At 37.5% G+C, this 19,150-nt stretch overlaps 1 protein-coding gene across 31 annotated transcripts in view; it reads left to right on the top strand.

Moving 5' to 3' along the window:
- auts2a (activator of transcription and developmental regulator AUTS2 a) overlaps nt 1-19,150 on the top strand; it is a 761,138-nt gene that overhangs the window by 688,548 nt on the left and 53,440 nt on the right. The window lies entirely within an intron of this gene.

The following is a 19,150-nucleotide window of genomic DNA, read 5'->3' as shown; positions in this document are numbered from 1 at the left end:
AAGGTCTCATCAGACGGCTCTTCTAAGGCAAGTGGACAGGTTTCATTTTGCCTCCATTACTGAAGCCACAGGAGAATCATTCTGCTTCAAAGGCCTCTGATTGTGTAATCAGCCATTTGCTGGAATGCTTTGAGTAATCAGGGGCCAATTGTATGCTGGGAAGGATTGAGTGCCTGTGTGTGTGTGTTGGTCGGTCGGTCTGTCTGTCTGTGTGTCCACGTCTTGGCCTGCTTCATGAAGGGTCAGTTGGAAGTCTGCCAGTTTTTGAAGATTTACAGCTGAGTATCTCAAGGCTGAAACGTAACATCTGACCTCTCGCTTAAATGGCTACATAACAGCTGATAGACTGAAGGACAGGTCTATGGTCATGACATTTCTTGTTAATTGCGGACAACTTCTTAGAGATCCTTGTGTCATCAGGTGGTTGGTTTAAAATGTCTTCATTTCTATAAATCACTGTTCATGTTAATGTCCCATTATTGCCATTATATGGAGTTAACTTGATAGCAAAGGCTCGTCAGCAGAATCACACCTCACTTTGTCTTCTTAACCTGCTCCCTAAAAACTTATTTAAGACAATCCAGCCCTCCAGCACTCTTCTTTTCATTCTCTCTCGAGCCCACCTTTCCTCCCTCTATTTCCTCGCTTCCCATAAACAATCCTATAACCCTCTCTTGGCTCCTAGGTTGAATAAGGGGGTCCAAACACTCTATCAAAATATTACAGAGACGGTACTCCCACTCTTAGTCTCTGGGCATCATCGTAGGACGCCCGATAAACCTACCTACCTGTTCACCATTTATCCTCCTACTTCCCTTATACTTCATCCCACTGTTAATTTTACCATCCCTTTCATCCCTACATCCATACAATAATGTCTAGCTCAAAGTTAGGCATTGTCCATGCTGGTGAAAGTACAAAAATGTGTGCAGATGTACAGTGGTCCCTCATTATTTGCAGGAGTTGCTTTCTAAAAATAACTCGAATGATAGGCGAAATCTGCAAAGTAGTCTTCTTTATTTTTTACAATTATTATAGATGTTTTAAGGCTGTAAAACCCCCCTCATTACACACTTTCTACACTTTTCTCAGACAGGCATTATCATTTCCATACTTATCTCTCCTGTTTCAACACACTCAAAGTTCAAACCTTCATAGAAAAAAAATCTTATAAGTATTATAGAATGAAACCAAAGATCAAAACCATTTAATCTTCATATATTTATTCCATAATGGCACCCTGCGGCCGTGTAAGTTCTACCTTCCTTTAGCATGCCCAGAAGTTCAACTTTTTGTGCGATTACAATAGGATCTTCCTCTTCCCCAGGTTCCTTTGGCTGTGCAGAAAGTGTGTAAAGTGTCCATCATTACCACCCTTCATTTAAGCTGCTGAATGAGTGCATCATCTGGGTATTTATTCATTCATTCCTTTTCTTGTCGGCTTAGTCCCTTTATATATCCGGGGCCGCCACAGCGGAATGAACCTCCAACTTATCCATTTATACGCAGCCGCAACCCATCTCTGGGAAACATCCCCACACACATTCACACATACACTCATACACTACGGACAATTTAGCCTACCCAATTCACCTGTACCACATGTCTTTGGACTGTGGGGGAAACCGGAGCACCCGGAGGAAACACACGCGAATGCAGGGAGAACATGCAAACTCCACACAGAAACTGAGCCGAGGTTCAAACCAGCGACCTTCTTGCTGTGAGGCGACAGCACTACCTACTGCGCCACTGCCTCGCCGCTTCTGGGTATTTAAAGTGTGCTTATTATTTTTCAGTGTGAGCGCACTACTTACACTATTTATACTACAAATTGGCATAGAATAGTGCATAAGTATGCGATTTGGGACGCAAGATTATTCTGAAGAATGCTATTAGCCAAACCAAATCATCTGATTCAAATGTTAGCACTCAATTGAATGGGCATTATCAGTGGTTATCAGCTAATAGATATTGGCCAGTAGGGGCCTTCTGCACGAGTGTAGGCTTGGGAGGCTGTTATCATCCATCCACATGGTTAATCAGCTATACTAACAGAGAAGACTCCATATTCAGATCTGTTTTTACATTACTGTGACGATTGGGTTTAGGGTTGGGGTAAAGGTAGATGTTAATAAAATACAATTAATGGCAAATTTAACACAATTATTCATTCATTTTCTTTTCGGCTTAGTCCCTATATTAATCTGGGGTTGCCACAGCGGAATGAACCGCCAACTAATTCAGCATATGTTTTACGCAGCGGATGCTCTTCCAACTGCAACCCATCTCTGAGAAACATCCATACACACTTAATTACACACATACGCTCGCGACAATTTAGTCTACCCAATTCGCCTGTACCGCATGTCTTTGGACTGTGGGGGAAACCGGAGCACCTGGAGGAAACCCATGTAAACTCCACACAGAACTACCAACTGACCCAGCCGAGGCTCGAACCAGTGACCTTCTTGCTGTGAGGCGACAGCACTACCTACTGCACCAATGCATTGCCCAGAAATGTAATAAATTATACAAATAGTTACTTTCAGCTGCAGCCGTATGTGATCTATAGCTGATTAACCATGTGGATGGATGATAGCAACCTTCTGAGCCTACCAGTGGCTCATATCTAACAGCTGATAACCACTGATAATGCTCATTCAGATGAGTGATAACATTTAAATAAGCTCATCAAATTTGGGTCTCATTATGGACTTCCGTATAAAAATGTCTGATTTTAAAGATATTTTGAAGAATGTTGGTAAGCAAACACTTCTGGGTCCATTGACTTCCATTATTGACCTTATTCTTCAATGCTGAAGTGCACTTATTTTTGTAATTGTTTTAGAACTTCCGATTCAGTAGCCTATGGGAAAAATAACAATGCATAATAAATGGCAGAAAATGGCCAAAGTACTTGCTCTACAAACAAATGTGTGCATGAATATACAGACAAAGCAGAATAATATTATAATAAAATATCAGTATGCAACATTAAGCAGCATAGCGAGGTGTTTTCATTCATTCATTCATTTTCTTTTTGGCTTAGTCACTTTATTAATTCGGGGTCGCCACAGCGGAATGAACCGCCAACTTATCTAGCACATGTTTTATGCAGCAGATCCAGCTGCAATGCATCTCTGGGAAAAACAAGCTGTTTTTAACATCTAAAAGTCAATGAAAGTGAATGAGACCGGAAGGCTCAAGCCAAAAAGATTCTAATGGCTGCGCCCACTGGTACACAGAGGATGAGGTTAATATGGGGGGGAAAAAATCTGATCTTGGAGATTTTTTGAAGGATGTCGCTATCCAAACAGTTTTAGGACACATAGACTTTTATCACAAAAAAAAAACAATATAGGTTTGAAACAACATGACAGTGAATAAATCTTTTGGCTAAATAAATGTTTTACTCCTTTAAGGCTTTTGAGTATTTAAAAGCAAAACACCAATCCAATCCCATCCCATGACTTTCATTAGCCAATAAGATCATCCACAATAACACCGCCAGCTTTTTCATTAGCAACCTATACAAGTCAGATATGATTTGTCATTTGTAGGAGATGCTCCAGAGTCGTTCTCATGTAGTAAACAATGTTATTTCCCAAACCGCTCGCACCTGCTGCACTCATGTTTAGTTTATGTGCAAATATAATCCAGCGAAGGCAGATTCCCAGCGTCCTGAGACACTTGTTCAGCATTTGTTCTATCAGCTTCAGAGGCAGCGATCGGGTAATTACTCTCTGCGGTGGGAGAGTTTGTTTTGAGTGTTTTGTGAGTGAAGACGTATCGACACGATGGGGAGAAATCGATGTTTCGGAGCTGCGGGTGAGACGGCATGTTCAATTTATGTGTGAGCTTTCTGTATCCCAGTGTTTCAGCGTTCCACCGGCAGGCCTTGTGGATGAATTAGTAATGCTAAAAGAAACCGTGTTATCTTTTAAATGCAGTTCACGCCGCTCAGCCTGGTTAATATAGTTAGCTGCTCAATTTTTTATGGCTGTGCCAAGTGTAACCTTCGATTTAACAAGAGCTGTTAATCCTGGGGGCTCTAAATAGTCTTTTTGATGCGTCGGAACACAATGTTTGGCACGTAACTTCTGAAAAATGCATCAGGAAAGGAGCGCGGGGAATCAGACACGGCCAGCTGAACAAAGCAACACCATGGAGAAGTGTGGAAAAAAAAAATGACAATGTTGTTTTGACACCACAGTTCCCACCGCAGGGCCCGTGAGGATACACAGCACTGCTGCTGGGGAAGAACAGACAGACTCTGTATGTGTGCGTGTGTAAGACTGAAGAGAAAGTATGTGTGTGTTATAGTGTGTATATTATTTTTGTTTGGAAATTGAGACAGATTGAAGATCAGATAAGCTGGTCTCACTGTAAAAATTACTGGGTTTTACACTATTCCTTAATGTTGTCCTAACACAAATCAATTTAGTTAATTTAATTGTTTTTACAAATTTAGTTTGATTGAACATAAAACAGTTAAGTTATCAAAAAAAGTCAAGAATTGTGTTGATTCAACTCATTATAAATAAATAGTTTGAACAAGCATCAAATTGTGATGGTTGTAATGCATTTAATTTTGTATTATTTTTTATTTCATATTTGTTTTGATCTGAATAATCATTATTTCATAAATGTCATAATAATAATTCATTTTGTAAATGGTGCCTTTCTGGACACTCAAGGTGGTCTAACAACAAGCATCAACAGAGAGACCGAAACAAATTATCAAGACAATTAATAAAAAATAAAACAATGCAAGACACAATACATGAAATACATGACAGGAGCTGAAGTACAAAAACATCAAAGTATAAAGTAGCATGGTAAACCATAGTCACACAAAAGGCTGCTTAAAAAGATGGGTTTTAAGACGAGATTTAAAAGAGTGAAGATTACTCTCTTAGAGGATCTACTAAACGTTTTTATTCAGTATGGAATCCAATAATCTCATACTTTAAAAAAGGCCTAACACTTCCCCTGAAATTAAAACTAATAGAGGTCTGTGCTTATAAGGATAACGCAATCAAACTCAATGAGCAAACATTACTGTTAAATACTTCCTCATTGTACTATTAAAACTCTGTGACTGTGTAAATATTTTATTTAATTTAGCATTAATTTATTTATTTTTAGGTTACTATTATTTCTATTTCTTTTTTATATATATTTTTATTTTTTATTATTTGTTTATTTATTTTTTATTATTTTTTTATTTTTGAAGGGGAGGGAGGTTGTTCATGGGGGAAAATGTAACAAAAAAAGAAAAAGTCTTGTCAAACCCTTGTATGTAATAATTTATCTTGTTTTTCTTTCAAAATATATAGATATAAAAAAGTGTGAAGACTATCACTTCTCCTTAGGTCCAGGGGTAAAGTCATTATTTAATTTTTTTAAATATCAGTTTGTGAATTAATTGTTTGTTTGGTAAACTAAATAATAATTAGAGATTTTCAAACAAAAATAAATTTTAGATAAAAACTATAAAAACGCTAAAACTTTTTTTTTGTTTGTTTGTTTGTTTATGTTTAAATTATGCAGTTTTTAGACATTTTTCCATGTTAAAACAGATGTAAATGCAACCCTGGCTCATTATGAAAACATACCCCTATATACATTTCTGGAGAGTGCCAAATACGTCACAGGAGCTACTTTTTTTGCAGTCTTTGTTTTGCACCAGAGGCCGCTGTGTGTGCTTTTTGAGATCTCAAATTTCTTTCGCGAGTGCCATTCATGCCTCCAACTTGCCACAACACACCAGAAAACACAGTAGAAAGCCTAATATAGGTGTAACCTAATAGGTGTGTTTGATTGGGGGTTGGAGTTAAAATCTGCAGGACACTGGACCTCAAGGACTGAGACTGGGAAGCCCTGGCGTAAACCATCATTATACTCTCACATGAGCTGGTAAATCAGAAATAGTCAATCAAAATAGTCAGTAAATGTAGTCCAATTCTTGAACAGTTGACTCTTTTGTGCATCTAAAAAAACAAATGTCCTTTACTATTTCCATATTTGTTTAAGTGTTGATAATTTGCTTTAGGAAACACTACTGATCACGTTGAGTGTTGAGTTATCTGGATGTCGCAGCCCTCTGAGACCTCCCAATGCGTGAATGTTGCCTGTTTTTTTTAATATCCTCAGGCCCTGTGATTTGTGGTGCCATTTGGTTGTAACTCTCAGTAGAGATCGCTCTCAACACCTGGAAAACTAGGCTTTATTCTGGCACAGATTATGTTTGCTTTATGATCCGCCATCTGGCTTCTGATGACTGTATGTGTTGTTAGAAGGCTTTGTAGTGGTTGCAGTCAAACATTGGATTTTTTTACTTATAATTCTCTGTTCATGTGTTCATGTTTTCTTGAAGCTCCGTGATGCTGCTTTATCAGTGTGTTGACATTCTGTATGTGTGCTAGTCCGGGTTTACAGTGGTCCTCTACAGATTATCCTTCTCTGTGCTGTAAGACGATGTGTGTGTAGATGATGTGCTCATACTGTAGGTAAATCCTCTTACAGTCTGTTTTTGTGTTTTCTCAGTCGTGTGTTGTTAAACAGAGGTCAGATTAATCCAGACTGACACAACTGCTGATGACTGAGTTACACAAACACACATTATCCCATTTGAGTTGCAGTTTCACCTGGGGCAGATTTAGTGATTTTAGGGCCCTGAGCAATTCCAGCCATGGAAAAAGTTCTAAAATGCACCCTTTGTACTTAAATTATTATTATTATTATTATTATATTATTATTATTATTATTATTATTATTTTGTGATGCATTTTGCAAATCACCGTGTAGAACTTTTGAAATGATTTGTTTTCTTAAGGTGAATTCTCAAGTAAAAATAATAAATAAATAATTTTGTTTTTAAAATGAAATATTTACTGATTTGACTGCTAAACAGGTTCATTACTGAAGGTGGGGGACCCTCACCATAAAAATATGATAGAAAACAATGTTATATATAATTTATAGGTATCATTTATGCTTCTACAGTAGGTATTTATTTGTGGGCCCTCACAAATGGGCCCTTAGATTCCATAAATCTCACCATATATGGAAAAATTATTATTTTCTATTAATAGATAACAAATTAGTTTTCATTCTTACAGTGTTATTTTAACATTTTAGTCATTTAGTTTTGTACATTTTCACTTTCTGTCAGTCAAAAAATGACAACACAATAAAAATAGAAGAATCTATGAAGAAGAACTATGCACATTTGCAGTACATACACTCAAAAAGTCTTTTGCTGCTTGTTTAAACGGTCCCACTTTATATTAAGTGTCCTTAACTACTATGTACTTGCATCAAAAAATAAATACAATGTACTTACTGTGTTTATAATGTATTTGAGAACACTTGTGGTGCTTTTGAGTTGGGATAGAGGTTGGGTTATGGACAGGTTTGGTGGCATGGGTAGATTTAAGGGTGGGTTAAGATGTAAGGGATGGTAAACAATGTATTTACAAATGTAATTACAAAAGTTAATTACAGATGTTATTACATTCATGTATTGAATCAAGCATAAGTACACAATAAATACATGTATTTACACAATAAGTACATTGTAACAAACTATCAATTCTTGTGTAAGTACATATTAGTTAAGACCACTTAATATAAAGTGGAACCGTTTAAACTACTTAATTAAAATGAGTTGAAACAACACAATTCTTAGAGTTTTTTGGGGGGACAACTTAATTGTTATATGTTCAATCCACTTAAATTTGTTAAAAGATTCAGTTAACATGGAGGAACTGACTACGTTTACATGGACATCACATCAGTAACCGAATTATTTGCCTTAATCTGAATAAGACAATAATATGATGGTGTTTATATGAGTAACTTTTTGAATGTTGCTTTTATGATCCTGTTTTACATGTTATAGCACATAAGTCAATTAACGTCACAGTGCCACCACGCTATCCACATTTCCTCTGGAGTGTCATGTAATTTCGGGTGATTTATTTTCAATTTGTTGACTTTAACTGCAGTTTGGCACTTTCACTTTAATTCAGGAACATTTCATGTAAGCCCACCATGACAAACAAGATATTGAATGCGAGTATGAACTGCTGGAAGAGTGTTGTTTTAATGGAATTTAATACCACACGACGGAAGGGAGAAAAAAACTCCACAATTGCAGTATGTGTGTCTGGGTTTTTTTTACTGACTCAGTAGGTGCAGAGAATAGTGTCAAAAATCTGTGTGTGTATGGAATATCCTATCACAAAATGCAGCGAAAAGACTGGAATAGATTGACTGCGGTGTTTACATGTCTGTACTGCACTTTAATTATGTCAATAAAATCTTAATTCGATGTCTTAATTCGATTTCTGTTTAGTACGATTATGGCCTTAATCAGATTCACTTAATCAAAAAAAAAACGCTGTTTACGCTGTAGACTCTTAATCAGATTATTGATTAGTGGTATTAAAATCACTGTGAGGAAGCCAGCATTCTTTACAGTGTAAGTAAAACTAAAAATATACTTTCACTTTTTGGCTGTGAAGATGTTGGCAGGGCATGTAATCATCTGAACTAATGGTCCAAACAGGCCAGTAAAAGATAAAAATGTGTACAGCCAAGCCGTGTGTTACCCACACAAAGCCAGCTTTCACACACATTTACACACTGATCAACCTGACAGGAAACTCACCTACTTCACACGTTCCTTCATACACACACACATGTAAAGATTACACACACACATCATGCACATATATTAACACTCTCCTCATGTCATCATCACACACACACACACACATACACACCCTTCGCACCCATTCAAACCTTTGCAGATCTATGTAAAACAAATCAACACCCTTAGATTCACTCCTATATGTTCTGCTGCTGCTGCACGTACTTATTGTGCATATATACTTGTACAACTATCTTTGTGTGTATAGAATTTGCCATTCTGTACATGCTGCGTCTCCGCTTTTGGTTGTAATGTAAAGTAAATCCACACTTTGCTGAAGCAATTTCTTGTAAACACCTGAGCAGCAACACTACAACATACTTTGCCATTGTTGTGTTTGTTCACACTTGCCCTAAATCTACACTTTCACTAAACATGTACCATACATGCATGTGTCATCGTTTAGACTCTTGTTTTCTGGGTTGTTTTTATTTTGTAACCCATTTTCAATCCCAAAAATGCAGTTGTTGTGCACACCCTTCAACCCTAACGTGCACCTCTAAAGGAATGTACACTTCACGAGAAGCAGAGTGCAAGATCTGTAATTGGTTGGCCTGGTGTTGGGGATGAGTGTGGGTGTGGCCAAGAGCCATGGGAGCGGAGGAATGCCAGTAGCAGGAGTATTAAACGTAAGTCTCGAGTCTGGTGAAGGAGCTACACACTGTAAAACCTGCTGTTGTCATTACTAAAGATATTCGGTTAATATAACTAGACATTACTTAAAATACCAAGTTTTGGCATCAAAACGTAAACAGGTGTGTTTAACTTACTTATCATGCAGCAAAAAACGTTTAATTATTATTCTCAGTTCTCTGAACTGAACATTTCAATTTCTTTAAATGATTCACCATGTCTCTGTTTAAAATGATTGGTTGCACCTAAAATTCTGCCTTGACTACTGCGCTGATTGAACCCATCTGACCAAAGAGAAAAGTTTAATTAGTAGGTAGATATTTGAATGCTTACGTAAATTTTTATTAATTGATATACACGCAGGGGTGACGCAGTGGCGTAGTGGGTATCGCTGTCGCCTCATAGCAACAAGGTCGCTGGTTTGAGTACCAGCTGGGTTAGTTGGCATTTCTATGTGGAGTTTGCATGCTCTCCCCATGTTGGCATAGGTTTCCTCCGGGTGCTCCAGTTTCCCTCACAAGTCCAAAGACATGCGCTGTAGGTGAATTGGGTAAGCTAAATTGCCTGTAGTGTATGTGGGTATGTCCTGGTCCTCCAGGTTTGGGGTTGAGCGTTGGGATAACAACATACCTCGTAAAAATTTGATTTTACGAAACACCAAGATGTTGCAGCTAAATATCAACTTCAATATAAATGGCCTTGGTAGTAAGTAAAGAAAATAAAAGCTAAAAAATTTGGAAGTTTAGTCTATTTGCCATTTTAAGTTATCTGTCCTATAACATTTAATGTATCTGTAATTAAACATTTAAGTTTATTCAATGAAGAGACCACATTGGGTCAACTCAATTGAGTTGTCGATTTCCCATTACTCAAACAAACTTAGGGAATCACTTTCCTCAAATAATTTGAGTAGTCTCAACTTATTAGGGTTTACAGTCCAGATGGATACTTTTGTTTTTGTTTATTTATGATTGAACTTGTTGTAAAGTCTGTTTACTTTGTGACCATATTAGCAACTACCCCGGGCAGTTCATTTAACACTAAAGCCCTATCTAAATAAATGGGGAAATCCTGAAATCTCGTAAACAGCCTACTGAACTCACAATTAAACTACAAAATCAGAAGTAACCTGTTCTATTACTGTTATTGGAAAAGCTCTAGTTACATTGTAAACATGTTTTAAATGCTGTTAAAACAAGCTAATCTGTAGACACCCATCCCCACCGAAGCGCATGGCTATAAAGACTGACGATTGGCTATTTTCAGAAGTGGGACTTATCATAGACCAGTGACCAGCACATTCCTGAAAGACCACCATTTCCATGTCTCCTTAACCAAACACACCCGATTCAAATCATCAGCTCATTAGCAGAGAATGAAAAACCTGTAAAGCGAGTGACAGACAAATGAGACATCCAAAACATGCAGTGATGGTGGTCCTACAGGAACATGGTTGAGAAACACTGCCCTACTGACCCTACTAAGTATTGCACTTTTCCCTATTCATTGTAATGCCAGCTAATTGTCTTTGTATGTCTATAGTCTTTGGTATGGGTCAAATCTACTTTTACAGTAGCACTGCAAGCATTTCTGGCGTAAACTCAAAACATTGGAAAAGAAATTCGACACAGTGGAGCATAGAAACACCACTGCCTACTAGTGTTTCGGAAGTATCATTGCCAGAGCAGCACAGACAGAACACAGAACTATAAATGCTTACAACACAGTCAGCAATATATGCACCATGGCATATGACGATCACTCAACCAAAAATATAAGGCAGGCTTCAAGTTTAAAGTAAGGGTTAGGGTTAAACACTAGAGGTTAGGATAGGTTAAGATTCGGTAAGTGACAAGAGATTACACTGTGTTGATGAATGTCCTCACATAGATAGCTGTGCAAGTGTGTGTGTGTGTATATACTGTATGTGTGTGTGGTGTTGACTGGAATAACTGCACCGTACTGTGAATGTGAGCTTCTCTCCTCTCGGGGCAGAGGCCCAACAAAGTGCACATTTAGCTGGTTGTCAGGATGTAAGTGTGTCGAGAATGAGAGGAATTCCTCCGCCGACTCGACGCGGGTTCAGCACAGACCCTCTCAAAGGCATCTCTATTACAGGCAGACAGGCGGCCCTTATAACACAACACACACAGATATGCATTGCAACCACCTGGAAATCTCTATAAATCAGCATGGTCAAGCCACAGCGGAGATTGAGCGTAAACATGCAAACACACAGTGAATAAGCTCCTTTAGGTGAGATTTAACATGATATAGGGGCTTTATTGCTTTTGAACACAACTTTATAACACAGTTCTGGCTCTAAAATCTGATCGGATTTAAAGCCACATTTAAAGCCAATGTTATTAGAGGTTGACCGGATAGTTTTTATTGGGGCTTTTTAATGGATAAAACCCATTAAAAGGGTAAGTAAAGACTACTAAAATGTAACAATTGCATAGAATACAATTTGAATGTACATAAACATTCATGTACTGTATATATTTGAGAAAATGTATACATCTTTAAAATACTGTATTAAAAATCGATTACAATAAAAGAAATGTATGTATATAAGAGAGAGATAAGAGGCGATGCAGGAATTTTACTGTACCATGGTAAAGGGTACATAAAAACCTAATAAAAAAAGGGTAAAACTTTGGATTTCTCTATTGGATTTAAGTCAGGTGATTGGCTGGGCCATCCTACAGCTAGGTTTTCTTTTTTTTTCTTTTTTTTTCTTTTTCTAATATTCATTTACGATGACGAAGGGCTGCAGGTAGCTGAAAATCTACTGAGAGATTTCAGCTGCTGTCTGGGCTTTCACTGCCTTTCTACACCTTCCTTTCTTCATGTGTTCAATACTTTTTCCTTGAGTCATTTCATTTTATTACACGTGACCTAATTTGTAAACTAATGATTTTTTCTTTCATATATGTATTTCTCTGGTTGTTATCAACATCTGATGAAATTTTCAAGTGAACAGCACCTTTAGAAATGTTTTCTGAGAAAAATGGTCATCTATTGTACATTACTTCCCCCACTGTGTATATGTATAAACAATTTTTTTTATTCAGTTTTTATTTACCCTTTACCATGGTACAGTAAAATCACTGCATCGCCTCTTATGCCATTTTGTTTCTAAAGTTCCATTACTTTATATTCTGTACAACTTGTACAGAAAATTGCCACATTTAGCATCCCGAGCCTTAACTAACTCACAAAAAGGAATCTCAAACTTTTGTTATTTTACCAGAGAGACTAAATTTCCCAACAGATAGCGACATACCGCGTCACATTGTCACTCTCTGCTTGTGCAGGCAGCTCGACACACTCGAGATAAGACTGCGATTAGCGCTCTTCCTGATAACGACGCGTGTTAATCAGCGCAGACATCTCGTATCTGTTGTGTGTTTGCGGGCTCTGATACACCTCTCTTATCAGTAATTGTTTTAATTGCCGTGTGCAGTTAATGAGATGCTGTCACAGATTGCGTGCAAGGGCTGTGATTTGCCTCCACCGGCCCACTTTGAATCGGAGATAATGAAAGGCCAAGGTTGCCACAAACATGGCGGCAGAGATGGGCATGAAATATTTAAATCCACACAGCTTCAAAGTAGACCCTCGTTTGCCATCTTCATCTGTCAAGCAAAGGGTTAAGAGCACTTTCTGGATGACTCCAATCCTTTATTCAATCTCACCCAAGTTATATTTTGAATTTTTTTTAATTAGTTTTTATTTCAGTACTATTTTACATTGACTGTAAATTTTAGTTTAATTTGAGTTCTCTTTGTGAATTGTGTTGTTAGTTTTATTGGTTGTGCACCTGAAAAATAATAAAAAAAAGCTCTTCCAGCTATAAAATTACATTTCTGTCTAAACTAAATGCTAACACATTACAAAATTTTCGACATTTATTGCTAAACAAATCTCTGTGTTTATGGCCCCTCTTTAGTTTTTATTTTGTGAACATGTTTCTATTTAGTTTTTACATTTTTTATTTTAATTTTAATCTTCACTTATTTTCCTAAACATTGCAGGTCCGATTTTCTGCTAAGAGATTAATAAGGCCACATTTTTTTTATTTTTTTTTTATTTTTGCAGTAAGAGGTGTCTTTTTAAATGGTTTTGTTTGTTGAGCATATACTCTGATGTACTGTATATGTTTCTGGGTGCCTTGCATTCTACCGAATGCTGCATCACACATTTTTGAAGGAGCTGTGTGCCTGAAGTTAAAAAAGTCAACTCTTTGCTGAAAAAGCTCCTGACGTCACAGGCTGCAGCACCAGGGGTCCTATTATACACCCGACACAATAAGGCGCAAGACCTGTTTGCCCTGACATATTGCTATTTTCAGACCAACGCAACTTTAATTTTCCTGTTTTCCACCATGTTGTTTAAATAGCAAATCCATTTGCACCACTTTGTGGACTCATGGGTGTTTCGGTCTAGAAAAGAGGTTTGTTAAGGCGCATTGTTGCCGCGTTGCTATTTTGAGGAACTAAAATAGACTGCACAATAGACCAGCTAAAAGCAGGTCTAAAGTCCAGCACAGAGCGTGTTTGTTGTGCGCCTTGCTTACACATTGCTTAAATCACACAGGATGTACAGCAATACAGAAATATATTTACAAATGAAAAAGAATTAAAGGAATAAAACATTACAAAAAATATCATTTTCTACATAAATATAAAAACCACAGCCTTCATGCCTTCTTCATCTTGGTTTTTTTTAGTTTATTTATGACTATTTGCTTTTGTATAATGTTATTATTAGTAGTAGTAGTATTTATTATATGCATATTTATATTTGATTTATTAAATACAAACTTAGATTTGTCCACCTGTCAGGTTTTGGACCATAGCATGTGTATTTGGATATAACTCAGTTTTTTGAGCACACTTCGTTATTACTGTTCATTTATTTGTTTTTGCACTTACAAAGTCGCCACGTAAATAACAAATGCGCCATGGTGAGACGCAACTGACTATTAAAGGGAATGGGAGAAGATTCTCTGATACACCTATAACTCACAAAATACACCCATAACTCATTAAGAGAATAAGCTCAACCCTGTTAAACCATGCACCGCTGCACAGTGTATTTTTGCATCCTTAAAACCGCAAAAGTGGATTTGGACACGCCCTTAATGTTTTTGCGCCCTGTGCTTTGGACTTTGTGCCTCGATTACACCTAGACCTTGGTCAGACATTGTAATTCTGAAAACTATTATTTAGGTTTGCTTATTATTACTTTATTTTTCAGTATAGATTTTATTTGGCCATTAGTATAAACTAACAGCTAAAACAATTTTTGTTTTACATATACTGCTAAATGTGTCTCCGTCTATATGCACCCTTCTGTTTTTATTTATTTTGTGAACAGTTGTTTTTTGTTTTTATATGTTTAGTTTTAATTTTTATCTACAGATTTTTCCCTCAATAGCTGCAGGTCTGCCAAGTGCTTACTAATTCTGAAAACGATTATTTGTTTGCTAATTATTACATTGTTTTTCGTAACTATTTCAGTTAACTTTTTGACCAATAGTTTTATTCTTTCATTTATGAAAAATAACCTTGGTCTCGCCTATCATTTCTTTTGTTACTTCTACTCTATTCTTCTGTTACCTGCAGGGAAATCGAAGCTCTCCATCTTTCTTTCCCTGAAGATTTCTGACACGTTAAAGCTTTCTGTCACACAGGGGAGGCAAACCTCCTCCTCCTTCATTCTCCTCTCCATCTCTCCGTCTCTCTGCCCCCCAGCAGGGTGGCAGCCAGAGAGAGAACAAGGACCTTATTTAGGTCGGCTCTCCCTGTGAAACGCAATTAGAAACCCCTCCAGGGCCGATGGGGGCGTGGGGTGAGATGCAGTTAGAGAGACGGAGAGGAGAGAGAGACCTCCCTTGCTGCCTGTCAGCCTGCTGGCGTTTGAAGTCTTCAGGCCATCTCTGATCCCCAGAGAGCCGGTCATCAGACGCCCACTTTGTAGCAGTTCAGCCCAATGAAGGCTTGAGCGAGCAGGCTGAGGCGGGAAGTAGGAGGGGTCAATCCACCGGGGCTGACAGAGAGGTCTTGACAGAGCGTTTGAGAGGCGCCGCTGCCTGCATGCGTTTGTGCTGCCATCCAGAGCGCTCTGGGCCCCGGCGATCTGTGGCAGGTCAGACAGATTTTGATGGCACGTTTCCCAGTTATTTCCTGCCGTGATTCACCTTACAGTCGCAGCGGGACGTTTCTCTGTCTTACTCGCCCTCCCTCTGTGTCTGTCTATTGCTCATAACCCCTTTATTCTGCTTTCTCTTTTTATTTCTCCATCCCTTACTCTATACGTCCCTCGCTCTATATGTATATATGCAAAAAGGGGTGTAACATGGGCGGACCGTATCTTAACGATAAACAAAAGCAATCTTGGTAGGTGTTCTTATATACTGTCAATCAAAAGTTTGTAGTCGGTTAGGATTAAAATGTACTTGCGGAAAAATATACTTACCAAGATTGCATTTATTTGATCCAAATATGTAGCAAAAACAATATTGGGAAAAATATTAACAATAAAATCTTTTTTTTTTAATTTTAATATAAAGTCAAATGTAGTTTGTTCCATTTAAAGCAAGCTAAATTGTCATTTTTATATAGTAATTTGGTACTAAAGAAAGATATTTTATCAGGGTTGACAACAGTAATTATTGTAACATCATTAGAAAAATGACATTTTTAGGATTGTTTTGGTGAATAAAATCAAATACAATTTCTCTATGTTGAATAATAGTATTTATTTAGTAAATGAATAAACATTAACAGATTTTAACACTAGTAAACATTGGTTAACTACACAAACTATCAATTAAACAAACTCATTTAATGGACATTAAAGGTGCAGTAGGTGATCTGTCTAAATGCTAACCGTTAGCATAATATCTTTCAAATACAATCCCTCCCCTGCTGTCCAAAGCCATGACTTTTGAAATCATGAACGTGCACATTAAAGATGACAGAGACCAACTAGATCATGTCATTCGCCAGGTAGAAAAACTTTATAGTAGTTTGTAATACTACAATTTCGAATGAAAAACTGTATTAAATCTAGCATGTTTTCAGTTCTGTAGTTAGAAAGCAAAACTTGTCATAATGTGCGATATTTCATGCAAGCAAGGATCCCTGGTCTCACTCTCTCACACGCTGTCATAAAGCGACTACTGTATGCTTAGCGGTTGGCCGGCGGGGTGCAGAAATTACACTTATTACTAAGTCATACTTACATGCTATTTCAGACAGAATTGTCAAAGTAGAATGGTAAACAGGGGAGTGCATCACAGGTTGTCATTGTTGTCAAAAATGAACCAATGTGAATATAAATCCAACTTCACCTCAGTAAAGCAGGCTAGGCGGAATAGCGATATTTACGTATGTTTTGTTGTTAAACTAAATAAAAATCTACATTTTTGATGCTGTAAAAGGTCCTTATGAAACTAAAAATAGTCACATTAATCTTTCGCCAGATGATGTCAGTGGCTGAACAACACTTCTGTGCATATAACCCAGCTGTGCAACAAAATCTACATCAGCTTTGCTTGACTAAAATACTTTTAAAACATAACATAACCTGTCTAAGAGAAATACTTAAGTGTGCATAAGCAACTCCAATATTGATTCTGGATTTTAAAAAGTTTTGATTCAGCATTTATTTTAGTTCTGTCACTCGTGTCTACGTGACCGCGGCCCACGTGGACACACAAATGTCGGATCTGCGTGAACACAATTGCGCAGTTGTACAAACTACATTTGCTGACAGACAGTTTGGGCTACTTATCAGATTTATGGGAATTATCGGCCTGACAAATTTTATTTGGATGATTTTTTTTGTCTTATGCCTTACCCAGAATATAAAAACACATAAATACATTGAGATCATTTACTTTAATTATTACTATTGGAATGTGAAGAGACTTTCAATCAGCCCAACAAAAATGTTTCTGAAGACAATCACCTACTGCACCTTAAATAATATTATTTAGTGGAAATTTCTATTGTGTATTGTTATTATTTTGTTTTCGTAGATTCAATTGCAATGGTCTGATTTTATTAATGCAAGCCTGACTTTTAAAAATCCTCAAATTATGTTAAAAATACAAGAACAAACATCCATTCAGATCCTCTGATGAACACAAAAACAAACAAACTTTTGCCTTTAGGGTAAAATCATAGTTTGCTTGCTGAAAAATGCCAGCTCACCCAAATAACATTGCAGAAATCTCTGTCCCTTTTTCCTAGCCTGTTTGAGCCTTCATTATGCAAGGGTTTTAATAAGAGATCTTCATAAACCCTGAACCAAAATGCTCATAAACTAGATCAGTGCAGTTGTTTCTTTTTTTTTTTTTTTTACCTCTGAGCAGTTGCACCTTTATTATACTGAGGAAGAATTAGATTTAGATGGACTTAATCTTTTTTACATTGCACACATTATGACATAATGTTCTCATAAGGCACTTGTGTGTGTTTCCATATGCGTTATTACTTCTAAGCTATATCTAACTAAATAATATCCATATGGCACAGGTTTATTTGAATGAATAAGTCCTGGATGTGTTTAAGCACTATTATTTTCTTTGCGTTTATGCATGCGTTGGTTTTTCTGCTGATTTTTATGGCTCTTTTGTGTGACTGACTGCTCTGAAATGACTCTTGGCGCGGTGACCTGTGCTCTCAGTCATGCCTGTAATTTAGACCAAAAAGACCCTTTCCTTTTCTCTCCTTTTCTTCCCGCTGGAAATATGTCGAGTGAACGACAGACGAAAACTTATTAAGGGCGTAACCAGAGCATTTGAGACAGGAGGGATAAACCAATTTTCCTGTCCAGTTTGTTTTAAAAGAGCGAGAGAGCAGCTAGACCTGCACTGGGGCTTATCAGCCAACTGGCTCGACTGGCCCGTGTCATTACGGGCTTCCAGATGGAGATAATGTTGAACATTGTACTGCGCATACCATTTGCCTGCTCTAAACTGCCTTTTGACTGAGGGAGATAGGATCTAGATAAACTGATAATACTTCAGTTACACACTCACTCTGTCTTTTTTTTCCGACGGGTAAGCTGAGTGCCTGTGTTTCCTGGACCTGTGTGAAACGATACATGATGTGAGGTTCATATCACAAAGCACGGAAGCCGAAGATAATTTAGTCCTGCTTTTAAAATTCCTAATGTCTCGGTAGATCTGATGGTTGTCTAGCATGGTCATTTGTTATCTAACTTTCTTTGTCTAATTGTCAGTATATGTAAGGAAATACTGATACAAGGCTATTGAGTTATTAGAAAAATAATGCTCAACAGTAGTGATGACGCAGGCACAATGTGAAGAGAAGTGTGCGTTGTTTTTTACTAATTCAATGGACTGTAGTAAATTATTGCACTTATGTTCAGATGTTGTGTTCTATGACATTTGTCCACTCCAATTTGTAATACTAGTTTTGCTTATGTTCTTCCACACCTATGTTTGCTTCATTTGGTCTGGACCAAGGACAACAAATGATACAATATAGCATTTTGCACTGTGTATGCCTTTTGAGATCTCAAATTTCTCTCACGAGCGCCATTCACGCCTGCTGTTTTCACGTAAATCCATCAGAGGCCGCTGTCGACTGACTGATTTACTTACCGACCTACAGTATCCCCCTACCCTCCTTCTCCCCTAAACCTAACCAATACTATTTTAAAAAGCACAGATTGACCCGCCCACCCACTTCCCTAAACCCAACCGCAGTGTTCTGAAAAGCAATCCATAAAAAGAAAAGCCCCTTGATTTTTACC

This window comes from Danio rerio, chromosome 10 (assembly GCF_049306965.1).
Source record: "Danio rerio strain Tuebingen ecotype United States chromosome 10, GRCz12tu, whole genome shotgun sequence".
NCBI lineage: Eukaryota > Metazoa > Chordata > Actinopteri > Cypriniformes > Danionidae > Danio > Danio rerio.
The sequence above is the reverse complement of the archived record's forward strand: the minus strand, read 5'-3'. Positions and strand labels throughout refer to the sequence as shown.